The sequence below is a fragment of the Uranotaenia lowii genome, chromosome 2 (assembly GCF_029784155.1).
Source record: "Uranotaenia lowii strain MFRU-FL chromosome 2, ASM2978415v1, whole genome shotgun sequence".
Lineage (NCBI taxonomy): Eukaryota > Metazoa > Arthropoda > Insecta > Diptera > Culicidae > Uranotaenia > Uranotaenia lowii.
Genome location: NC_073692.1, coordinates 40313494 through 40326612, shown reverse-complemented (window position 1 = coordinate 40326612; position 13119 = coordinate 40313494). Strand labels below are relative to the sequence as shown.

At 42.1% G+C, this 13119-nt stretch overlaps 1 protein-coding gene across 2 annotated transcripts in view; it reads left to right on the top strand.

Annotated features, from left to right (window-relative positions):
* Positions 1-13119, top strand: part of LOC129744262 (uncharacterized) — a 64118-nt gene that overhangs the window by 34798 nt on the left and 16201 nt on the right. The gene's annotated exons all lie outside the window — the stretch shown is intronic.

Below are 13119 nucleotides of genomic sequence, written 5' to 3'. Positions count from 1 at the left end.
ATGTATAATGCAAAAAATTTGAATACATTTGTTTGAACGATAGCTCTAGAAAAAAATCGTGAAAATGGTGTTTTTTTATACCCGTTAGACCCTACCCCCCCCTTAAGAGCATTTGGTTGAAAAGACTTATCACTAGAATAGTTAATATCAAAAGGAAAAACATAGATTCATCACTATTTGCTAAAAAAAATTATAAATTTTCAAGTTCCTCCCTTTACGGCACCGAAGTTTTGAATGACATGAAAGAAGGTTAACCTTCCAACACGTTTTTTTTAAACATTTTAAATAGTTCCAAATTATGTGTACATAAAGAAAAAAATTATAAAAAATAAGATGAAAAAAAAAATTAAAAACGACCTGTAACTAACATCAATGCCAAAATTGTCAATTTAACTGCTATATAATTAGGTCAAAAATATTGTTCTAAAAATTTGAATCTTTAAGCTACAAATAACATTGGAAATGATTTGCTGCATGTTTGCAATTTAGAAACCTTGGAGACTCAAACTATTCCATGGCCTAGCAGAACCCCTATTCCAGTTTTGAAGCTCAAATCGGTCAACTACGTAAGTCATCAAAGGCATCCAAGGTCTTAAGAAAATGTGGTGACAAAAATAATGGGTTACATTTATTTGTAACTTGCTCTAAGCAACTTATGGTCCTGTCAGAATTTATGTAGAATTCTCGAGCATTTCAACCAAATTTATTGAACAATTGATCTCCAATTAATCAAGTTGCAGCCTTTCAACTTCAATTTTTACAAATTCTATGAACAAATCAAGGGTTATTCTCATCAGAACGTCAGCATCGTAGAGCATATGACATATGTATTGAGTTGCGGTATAACTTCAAAGCACTTTTAGATTTCGAAGATTTTGCTCCTGGATTTCGGCTTTTGACGATTAGTTCTTTTTTTCTAAGAACCAATCCAGAATAGCCTTAGAGACGAACCAGCCAAAGGCTGGAAGTCTACAACAAGACAAAAAAAAATCCAGAATAGTAGTAACTCTTTGACCTTACTGTCAATCACTGATAATTTTTTCGAAAAACAGTTCCATTTACTGTTTTTCATGTTTTTAAGCTTCTCTTAGCTGTAACTTTTGACAACTGCTTGTCAAACAGTTTCCAGAAACAAGGATTGAAAGATTGAAAATTTTTTGATACTTTATCATAAAAAATGTGAAACAAACTATTCCATGAGGTTTAATGATTATTTCAGTATACCCCGCCTAAAGACGGGGTTGTGCACTAGAGGTTTAAAAAGCAAACTGACAGAAATTAATTTTGTAGGGGTCGAAAAGGTTTTGAAAGTTGGACAATCATCAATAAAAAAACCTTTTAGAAATCATTCTCAGACATTGAAGTTCCCTAAAAAAGTCACAGCTGCATAAAAAACACAATATGGGAGAATGGGGATACTTGATCCTCTTCTCTAATTATCATCATATCTTTTTTGTAAAATTTTGCAACTCATCGTCTTTTGCATTTTCTGATAACGTGTAATTTCAAGTTAATAGCTCCAAAAATAAGAACGATACATGAACCAGTAGATGAACTAGAGGCATTTTCCTGAGACTAAAAAAAATTGTGATATTTTTTAAGTTACAGGAGACTTGATCCTTTACTTAAGGAGACTTGATCCGTAATGCAGGGTTCCCTGACCCTGAGCAAAGATTCAGTAAAATTTGAAGATAAAAGGTCCGTCCACTATTTTTGTCATAATGTGAAATGAGAACTACCCAAGCAACCAAAAGTCCCATAAAAAAGGTACAAACACGCTTACTCAGCCCCATCATTGATATGAAGTACGTTCTATGCAGCTCAAGTTTTTATTGATTCTTTCAAGTTCCAAAACAAGTATTAATGATCTTCTATTCAGCTTCCAGCGGCCTCTTAATTCAGCTTTCGAAAAATCTCAAAATGAGCAAAAAAATTCTCTCTATCTCAACTGAACCCGTTGGCTTCGGTTCATATCACCTTCTCTTAATTATTTACTGTGTTCTGTACCGGTGCCGCCATGATGCCACGCGCCGGATTTCAAACTCGACAAATTACTCAATACATACATACATACATACATACAATACATACTCCTACATTTCCTACATACATCGCATCAGAATGGTCACTCAAGTACAAAATTACTTATTGAAAAAAAACTTGCCCGGCTTGGGGAACGAACCCCGACCTTCGTGGTGAGAATCGAACACGCTACCACGAGACCACACCTAAATGTTGTTCTAACTGAAACTAAAACTCGAAGAGGTTATTTGATTTTGAAAGCACATCAATGCACTTTTGTGACTTATTAATACCCGTTTGAGCACTTTTGTGCCCTTTATGTGACTTACCACATCCCGTATTGAGCACTTTTGTGCCCTTTATGTGCATAAGTCCCGTATAACGTACGTATAGATCACTTTTACAGCTTTCAAGTTCGTTAATGAGTACATATAGTTCACTAATGGGAATTGGGCAAAACAAGTCACATACAACGTACATATTAATTACTTTTGCAACTTTCAAGTTCATTAATGAGTACATAAAGTTCACTCAAGGGAATTGGGCAGTTGATTCTCTTCGTCAGCCAATATGTAACTTTCAATGCCTTCATTCAAGTAAATATGTGACTTTTGGTTGCTAGGGTAATACACAGTTTGTAAAGGTCAGACAAAGAGAACTCCAAAACTTTTTCTACTAACCTAAAGTTATTGGACAAATATAAGTTATTTTATGATAACCAGTGATCACGATCCATTCAGAAGATAAATATATCATTATTGAACTCTAGGGATCAAATACACCCATAACATACATTTTGGAAATGTTCTTCTTAAAAATTGATAGTTTCCTATTGCTTTGAAAATATGACATAATGAAGTTCAAATTATTCTCTACTGGATGACATTTTGGAATAAATATTATTATCATAATTTTCTCATATGAAAAACATTTTAAAGTGATAGATGTTCTATTTGGCACAATTTTCTGGAACATTTGATATTTGATAGACATTCCTGTTTCGAGATATAGAGAAGGTATCAAGTATCCCCAGAGATCAAGTATCCTTACTATCCCCTATGGTTTTCTTTCGATAGAAATCATTTGTATCTCCTTTGGGCAACTACATAAAAACATTGCTTAGCGACGATTATTATGACAGGAAAAAAATAACAACTATATCATTGCAGAAAGTTAAGACTCTTCATACGAAAACCATCTCAATCCGGTGATAACATTGTGAAGAGGAGTCTGACACTACTTTAAAAATTTTAGACATTTATTGTTAACGTAGAGCTATAGAAGTAGCTGCTCTATTTGTTACTTGCTTTTCTGAATATTTAAAACCAATATACGAGGAAGAATGATCTTAATGGGTTAAATTCCTATAAAAAGGAATAAAAAAATCAATATTCTCGGAAATCTTATTTCTTCTTGCTACTAAACACTTATATTGCATGTTTGCCATATTTTATATAATTATAAACAAAATTATAAAAGCTTAATTGATGTGAAATATTCAAAAAAAGGAAGAATGAAAAAGTCAAAAAGCAATGAAGGACAGATAAATTAAATGGTGCTGGATAAAAACGGTCATTTTTAACACCTTCACACAGCTTTGCTTTCAATTTTCCGTCCATAAATATTCTTCAATTGTACAATTTTCCAACAATTTTGCCCGTGTAAGGTTCCGATAATATTTATGCACTTTTTAGAGAGATATCGTTCTTGGATGACACATGCGGTAATTTTTGTACTTCTATGGCGACCGTCAGAAATAAGTATCATGTTTTTCTGTAATCCTGATAGAGTTGTGCGTCTTCATTCAGTCAATTCATGAGTTGTATTCTGTTTTACAAATAGGCACTAGACATCTCTTTGTCAGGTTAGTTGTCATTTTGAAAATTAAATTTTATCCCATGCAACATTTCAAGCGTTTATGCTGCTGAAAAGCTGGTTGATTGCAGAAGAACAAAAAAAATATTCGCTCTATTGGGCATTTTAAATAGTATCTGTTTTGAGATGCACATTATCATGACTCAAATTTTGACGATCGCCATAAAAATGACAAAAACACTGTTAACGGCGTATAACTTCTGGTTCAAATTCAGCTAAGTGTCGTCAGTAATTTTTCATTTTTGTTATCTTCTCTGTCAATCTAACCATTCCTGATGGACTTATTTCTAATTAGAAAAAAAATACAAGGACCTAAGTTAAAGGCGTTACAATATAGAATTAATTCAAAAATGACCGAAAAGTAGGGGTTCGTAGATACAATTAAAGTAATCATGCCAAAGATAAGAAACTTTTGATCCTTCAATTTATGATAAGCTTTGAATGCGAAGTTAACCATTTTCTATAATTTTATCAATGTAAAATTTGAAAGCTGTCCTTTTTTCATTCTTCAAGCTTACTGAAGCCTTACGTTTCTTTTCGACGAACTCGTTTTGAACATTTTAACACCAAACTAACTTTTTTCACAACAGCATTCTGTTGTCCATGAAATTATAAAATTTTTATTATGTAGTTATTTAAAACAAACTCATCTGAAAAGAACAGTTTTAAAACCAAATAACAGGATCTCAGGGGAATACAATTCAACACTGTTTACATCACACTAGTCAAAAGTGTTTCCTGGTCATATCCATTTTACCCTATCCAAACACAAATTGATTTGCTAGGATGCAGAGGTAACCTCGGTCCAAAGGCATGAAATATTATTCTTTAAATCCTTCTATCCATTGGCTACTATTTAGGACGACGCCGGCGCCGTTTTTTATGTATAAAGCGTGATACGGTCAAAATTTGGTCAAAGGAAAACGCGTGTAAATCGGTGAAATCGTTTGTTTAAAAAATCAAATTAAATTTCTTTTTCAAGTTTAATTAGTATAAAACTCAGGAAAAATATACAGTTAGGCTTCCGCTTTTCCAAATCCGAATTGCCGGGCCTTACGCTTAACCCCTGCCATCAGATGTTGTACAGCCACCTTGTCCACTTTCTTCGCCGCAGAAAGCCAGTTTGCCTTGAACTGCTGCTCGTCCTTAGCAGTTTTTTGGTCTTCTTAAGGTTCCGCTTGTCAATAGCCCAGTATTTCTCAACTGGGCGGAGCTCTGGCGTGTTGGGAGGGCTCTTGTCCTTGGGAACCACTTGCACGTTGTTGGTGGCGTATCACTCCAAACCTTTTTACTGTAATGGCAAGATGCCAAATCCGGTCAAAACAGTACGGAACAACCGTGTTTCTTCAGGAAAGGCAGCAGACGTTTATTCAAACACTCTTTCACGTAAATTTCTTGGTTGACAGTTCCGAAAGCTATGAAAATGCTGCTTTTCATGCCACAAGTACAGATGGCTTGCCAAACCAGATATTTCTTCGCGAATTTTGACAGTTTCATGTGCTTGAAAATATCTGCTACCTTTCCCCTTCCTTTTGGCGTATAAAACTCCTGTCCAGGAAGCTGCTTGTAGTCGGTGTCGAGGGCTCAGGGTTGCAGTGGGTGATTCCCAGACATTAATTTGACGCGGACACTAGCTCCCAAATTTTCGGGTAAGTTTTCTGGATTCACTTTTGCGGCTTTCTTAGGGTCCAATGATGACACAACTTTCACATACAGTTCAACAATTTATTGCACATTAACTACACTTTTATTTTAAACTTTAAAGAAACTTCAACGACTTATATTAACTTTATTTCTAACACTTAACAAATAACAGAAACTTTAAACAATAATTTTGGGACACTTTTCGGCCTGGCCGTGTAGTCGTCGCGCTGGAACAAATCGAAGTGATGGAGAATGGCGATTCGAAGCCAAGCCAAGCTTTCTTTTCGCTGGCGAAGAAAGCGTCCTTTCTTCCGCCAAACAATTCGCTGCTTGCAGAACAATAATTTCAAAGGAGATGAAATCTTTCACGCGCTGCGCGCGCCTTTGCGTACTGCGCCGTGTCGAATCTCAATGCCTCGCTCGCTGCTCGATTACCATGCCGGAACATCCTGCCACCTCCAGAAATGGCCATTTCTGGATACCGCTGTAATCGCTCGTATGGAAATGCCACCGCTCGTTCGGTAACATTGGATCGTGCCTGACCTTGCGTCGCTGATGCCGTAGAACCATGGGTTCCGATTCTGGGGAAAAAATAAGACCCGGTAGACCCGGACAATAGCAGGTAAAATAATGGAATGGTCCTCACCTGGGACCCACCATTTCAGGGGGCCTTGTATTTTTATTAAAATCTGCTATCCTCGATCATTCATGCTGCTTTCCATTCTCGATTTCGTCGTTGATAGATGAATTCTCGCCTTCATTCATCTCGCCATCCATTGATGCGATTGGCAGCAAACAGAGCTTTGCAACCGGTCTGTCGATGAAACCCTTTGCTGTCTGCAGTGTTACAACCCGAGTCACCCCGTCGGCCCCAGGATGTAGTTTATGGATTCGGCCAGTTGCCCATTGTGTGGAAGGGAGATTCTCATCCTTGATGAGAACAAGACGATTCAATTCGATTTTAACAGGAGCCTTCAACCATTTCGATCGAGTTTGCAGCGTAGCTAAATATTCGACATGCCATCTCTTCCAAATGTCTTGCGCCAACTTCTGGGTCAGCTGCATTTGAGTCAGCCTGTTGGTAGGCACCGACAGGAAATCGTCATCGGGCACTGCCTTAAGCGCCGATTGGACGAGAAAATGACCAGGGGTGAGGGGCTCTAAGTCGGTGGGGTCGTCACTCAAAGGGGTGATAGGGCGAGAGTTGAGACAACCTTCGATCTGCACCAAAAGCGTCTCCATTTCATCGAAGGGCAGCAAGTGGTTTCCCAAAACACGGACGAAATGCTTCTGGGCCGAGTTGATCGCTGCCTCCCATAAACCTCCGAAATGAGATCCCCTCGGTGGATTGAAATGCCATTGGATCCCATTCTCGGAGCATTCCTTGGCTAGATGACTCTTGTAGTCGTTGCTTCGGAGGAACCTACGTAGCTCGTTTGCCGCACCAACAAAGTTGCGACCGTTGTCCGTGTAAACATGGGCACACAGACCACGACGGCTCACAAATCGTCGGAATGCTTGGAGAAATTTGGCTGTAGTGAGGTCCACCACAAGTTCAAGGTGGACGGACTTCGTTGAAAAACAGACAAACACAGCCACGTATGCCTTGCCTGGAGCATCTCTTCGGTGTCGTGGTTTGATTTGAATCGGTCCCCAATAGTCGATACCAATAACAGAGAACGGCCGTGTGGGAGAAACTCTAGATGCTGGTAACTCGGCCATCAGCTGTTCGATCAGCTGGGGTCGTGCTCTCACACAGGCAATACATTGGTGGACAACTTTCCGAGCGGCTGATCTCACACCCAAAATCCAATACTTGAGCCGGACCATGTTTATCAACAGCTGGGGAGAAGCATGCAGTAGACGATGATGATAAGAGCGGAGCAAAAGAACGGTGAAGGGGTGGGATCCTGGGAGAATTATCTGGTGTTTTGATTCGTACGGTTGCGCTGATCGATCAATTCTCCCACCGATTCTAATGACGTCATCACGTTGGCTAAGTATTGGGTAGAACCACTTTAGCTTCGAAGAACTCGATACCGGCTCGCCTTTTTTCAACCTTCTCCACTCGTCGGGGAAATGCTGCTGTTGGATAAGTCGGACAATCGTGTGTTCTGCTGTTCTCAATTCGTCGGTCGTGAGCCACTGGAACCTGCGCTCGCTCTGTGGCAGGCGGAAATTCGTGCTGAGCCGCAACGCATATGCGGTGAAGCGTAGAAGCGCATGAAAATTTTCAAATTTTTTCAGGAGGTCATCAATGAAACTGGGTTCTATGTTCGCTGAAGAGGAAACGATTGCGGATTTTCTCAATTCAAAATCAGTGCTGGTTACTATATCAACGTTCGGAGTTGGCCAAGAACCCTTGTCTTGGTTTAGCCAATCTGGTCCCTGCCACCATAAGGAATTGTGAAGAATGTCCGACGGCAAACAGCCTCGGGAAATGACATCAGCTGGGTTTTCTGCGCCGGTAATGTGTTGCCATGAGCATCCTTCCGTCGCAGTCTGAATTTTGGAAACCCTATTTGCCACAAAGTTGGTCCAAGTTGATGGAATAGCCCTCAGCCAACTCAGTACCACTGTCGAATCCGTCCAACATTTCACATTCATCTCAACATTAATTGCTAACCGAATCTTTTCATAGAGTTCGGCTGCCAGAAGAGCGCCACAAAGCTCTAGGCGGGGAATGCTAACTTGCTTGAGGGGGGCGATTCTCGACTTAGATGTAAGGAGAGCCACTTTAATTTTGCCTTGATTATCAACAGATCGAATATAAGCGCAGGCACCATACGCTGTTTCGGATGCGTCCGAGAAAATGTGTAACTCACTCTCGACTGCCTTGCGCAGGAGAACGTACCTCTCTAGCCGAACACCGTTTAGCAGGGGGAGTTGAGTATGATAGTTGGCCCATTCATGTTTAAGGTAGTCGGGCAATTCTTGATCCCAATCCCAAATTGACCCATTTTCGTTCTTCAACGTCCAGAGCTTTTGCATGAATGCCTTTGCCGTGACCAAAATTGGACCCACAAGTCCCAACGGGTCGAAAAGTTGCGCAATGCAAGAAAGAGTTGCCCTTTTTGTAATTTTAGCATCTGTCGGAGGTTTCAAGTCGATATTGAATTTAAGTATGTCTGTGCCCGGTTCCCAATGTAGCCCAAGTGTTTTTAGTGTTTGATCTTGATCAAAATTTATCGACTGCTGAAGCGCCCTTCGCTCAGCAGGAATGCCATGCATAATTGCTTCGTCGTTCGAAGCCCATTTTTGCAGCGGAAAGCCAGCCTTGAGGCACATCGCTACCAGCTGGTCTCGCAGCTCGACTGCTTCTGCCACCGTCTGTGCCCCGGAGAAGATATCGTCCATGTAAACATCCTCTCTGATAACCCTCGCTGCCTTCGGGAAACCCTCCGCCTCATCAATTGCCAGCTGTTTGAGAACCCTAGTCGCCAGAAAAGGAGCTGAAGCTGTGCCATACGTCACCGTCTTGAGCTCGTACGTTTGTATCGGTTGATCGGGAGAGGAGCGCCAGAAGATTCTTTGTAGTGGGGTGTCTTCAGGATGCACGAGAATTTGCCGATACATTTTTTCTATATCAGCAATCAAAACAAACGGGTACGTACGAGAGCGCATCACGATCGCTCGCAAGTCTTGCTGTATTGTGGGGCCCACCATCAGAGCATTGTTGAGCGATACACCCGTGGAAGATCGGCTTGACGCATCGAATACGACACGGACCTTGGTCGTAGTGCTGCAATCTCGGATAACGGGGTGGTGAGGGAGATAGTATGCCTGTTTGGTAGTATGCTCGCACTCGGTCACTAGTTCCATGTGACCGAGCCGAATATACTCCGTCATGAACTCTCTGTATTTCTCACCTAGCGAAGATTCTTTTTGAATTCGATTCTCTATCAATTGAAAACGACGAACAGCTGATTTGGAGTTGTCGCCCAGCTGATCGATGACGTCACGTTTCACTGGCAAACGAACGATGTAGCGACCTTCGGAATTGCGACTAACGGTACGGCAAAAAAATTCTTCGCACTTGCTTTCTTCAGGGGAATACGATGATGATGGGAATGCGCTTTCGTCTATTAACCAAAATTTTTCCATTTGGTTTTCCAATCTTTTGAGAGTGGCTACCTGACAAATCATTGGGGTGGTTTGTGGAATGTTTGCGTTGGATGTTGTTTTTCCCGAGACGACCCATCCGAATACGGAGTTAACTACCGACGGCAGCGACTCACCCAAGTAGATATGCCCAGGGGGTGAAAAAATATCGAAAAATATCTCGGCTCCCAGCACGAGATCAATAGGGTGTCGTTCATAAAAGTCCGGATCAGCGAATTGTAGGTTCTTGGGTATGGGCCATTGGGAAATGTTAACGTCAATAGTTGGAAGATCGATAGTAACTTTGGGCAGAATAAGGAATGGTAGTGTTGTTGTGTAATCTGATGTGCGGGATTTTACGATGGCATGAAATTGGAATTTAACTTTCGTCGATGAGCTTCCTATTCCTGCTATGGGAACATCAACCTTGGTTCTTCTGACCTTCATAAGGTTGTACAAGCGACTGGTGGCAAAACAACATTCGCTGCCAGAATCCAGCAAGGCACGAGCTAGATGTTGGTTTCCTACGTCATCGACTACCACCACAACGGCCGTGGCTAAGAGTACTCGGGATCGATCGAAGGTTGGAGAGTGGCAACTGGTGCTGGTACTGGTGATCCCGGAGTGAGCTACGTTGATTCTCGGAGCAGGAGCTGGAGCTGACGACGACGATTGCTGTTCGACGTTGACCGGTGGTGTGTTGGCGATTGTTCTAGAGGGGTTTGAATTGGTATGGGTATGTGTGTTGGGGCAGAGAAGCGTGTGATGTCTGGATCGGCAGTTCTTGCAGCAGTTATCCGACGGACATTCGCGCGCATAATGTCCTCGTCGGAAACAATTTAAACAAAGTCGGTTTCGTTTCGCGAGTGCAGTTTTTTCATTAAGTGATAATCTGGTGAAACTGGGGCAGTGAAAAATGCTGTGATCTTGGGGGCAAGCGATGCATTTTTGCATTCTGGGCTCTGGGAGTGTAGTGTGATTTGCTGAACGGGAATAATTGGGGCGGCGATTTTGTGATTGTGGCTGGGACTGGGATTGGGATTCGTTTTGTGGCTTGGACGATAATTGTTCAAGGACATTAACTCGGCGCTGGATGAAATCGGTAAGTTGTCGGAAAGTTGTGTTTTCGGAAGCGGACGAATGTTCTTCCCAATCCCGACGGGTGATGGGATCTAAGCGGCTAGCAAGAAGATGTATTAAAAGCAAGTCCCAATGTTCGGTGGCTTCCCCTAGTTGTTTCAAAATACGGACGTTGGCTTCGAATTTTTCGACCAACGAGTGCAAGTCATTTTGTGATTCTCGGCGCAATATCGGGAAGTCGAAAAGGGCTTGAACATAGGTTCTTTTTAGCATACGGGAATTTTGATAATGTTGAGATAATAAATTCCAAGCAACGGAATAATTTGTGGCTGATATCGGGATAGTTTGCACAAGTTGAAGTGCTTCTCCTGACAGGGATGAGCGCAAATAGTAAAATTTTTGGATGCTCGATAATTCCTGCGACGAGTGGACGAGTGAAACAAACAAATCGTGGAAGTTGAGCCAGTTCTCAACATTTCCACAAAATATGGGCAGTTTAACATCGGGCAATTTGACGTGCGTGTTATGGGGCTGTGTGATGTGAGATGGTGTTTGTACTGTGGCTTGTGGGGGGCATTTTTGCAGTAGGAATCCCTTTACCCTGTAGTATGCTGTTTCAAAGGCAGTTTTTTGCTCGAGGTACTTATCTAGTGCTTCAGGTGTTTCGTCCAGGGTTTCCAACTCAGACTGGACCTTCGCGTACTCGGACCAGATTTCGACGACTGCTTCTAGTCGGACTGGTGCCTCTGCGGTGTCTCGGGGTTCTTGGAAACCATCGACGAATCTGCTGATGTTGAGGAAGGATGCTGATAAACTGCGCCGACGGGCTTTGAGGCTGCGCAGTTTTCGCTCGGTGGTCGACATGATGTGCGATGTTGGATCTAAAATGTCAGACCAAGTAGCTCGGCAAGCAACAGTGAAATTATTGGAATCCTAATTACCTTTTCAAGGCAAGGAATTTGCCTTGTATTTCAATAAATCCTGCTGCTACTGATGTGTCGCTTGAGTGTTTCTGTTGTGAGTGATGGTCACAGCTGATTTGGGGTGCTTGACCGAAGAAAGTTGATGCTGATGATTTGTTCCAGGCACGGATGTTACTCGAATCGATCCGCGGTGCTCCGACGGAGATGAGATGATGATTGTAGCCGAGTGTGATGAAAGGTGCAACAAGAAGAGATCCGGTAGGGATGATCACGGAATGTAAGTGGATTGGAATGCTACTAACCTTCTCGATAAAAGAAATCTGCCTTGTATTTCTTTTTATCGAGTTGAACTGCGTTCCTCAATATGGCGCTTGGCGTCCGCGGCTGCGATGGCGTTGGGGCTATCGGCACTGTAGCTTCCGAATAGGTCTAATCCGGATCCGTTCCGGATTCAGGGCCTCATCCGGTTCGAAGGACCAAATGTCGAGGGCTCAGGGTTGCAGTGGGTGATTCCCAGACATTAATTTGACGCGGACACTAGCTCCCAAATTTTCGGGTAAGTTTTCTGGATTCACTTTTGCGGCTTTCTTAGGGTCCAATGATGACACAACTTTCACATACAGTTCAACAATTTATTGCACATTAACTACACTTTTATTTTAAACTTTAAAGAAACTTCAACGACTTATATTAACTTTATTTCTAACACTTAACAAATAACAGAAACTTTAAACAATAATTTTGGGACACTTTTCGGCCTGGCCGTGTAGTCGTCGCGCTGGAACAAATCGAAGTGATGGAGAATGGCGATTCGAAGCCAAGCCAAGCTTTCTTTTCGCTGGCGAAGAAAGCGTCCTTTCTTCCGCCAAACAATTCGCTGCTTGCAGAACAATAATTTCAAAGGAGATGAAATCTTTCACGCGCTGCGCGCGCCTTTGCGTACTGCGCCGTGTCGAATCTCAATGCCTCGCTCGCTGCTCGATTACCATGCCGGAACAGTCGGCTTTGACGTAGGTTTCGTCGTCCATTACCACGCAGTCAAACTTCGTCAGCATCGTCGTGTACAGCCACCAGGATCGCGCTTTGGCCGTCGTATTTTGTTTATCATTGCGATTTGGAGTCACTACCTTCTTGTAAGTCGATAGTCCGGCTCGTTTTTTGGCTCGATGCACGGTTGTAGGCGATACACCCAGCTTATTTGCGGCATCTCGGAGAGAGAGGTTAGGGTTTCGCTTGAAACTACCGGCTACTCTCTTTGTCGTCTCAGCGGCTTCCGGTTTTCGATTTCCCCCCGATCCAGACTTCCTGGCTGTCGACAAACGTTCCCCAAACACTTTAATTACATTTGTAACGGTTGATTTGGCAACTTTTAGCGATTTTGCCAGCTTTGCGTGCGAGTAGCTTGAATTTTCGCGATGCGCGAGCAAAATTTTGATACGCTGCTCTTCTTCCTTGGACGGCATTTTGACAAATG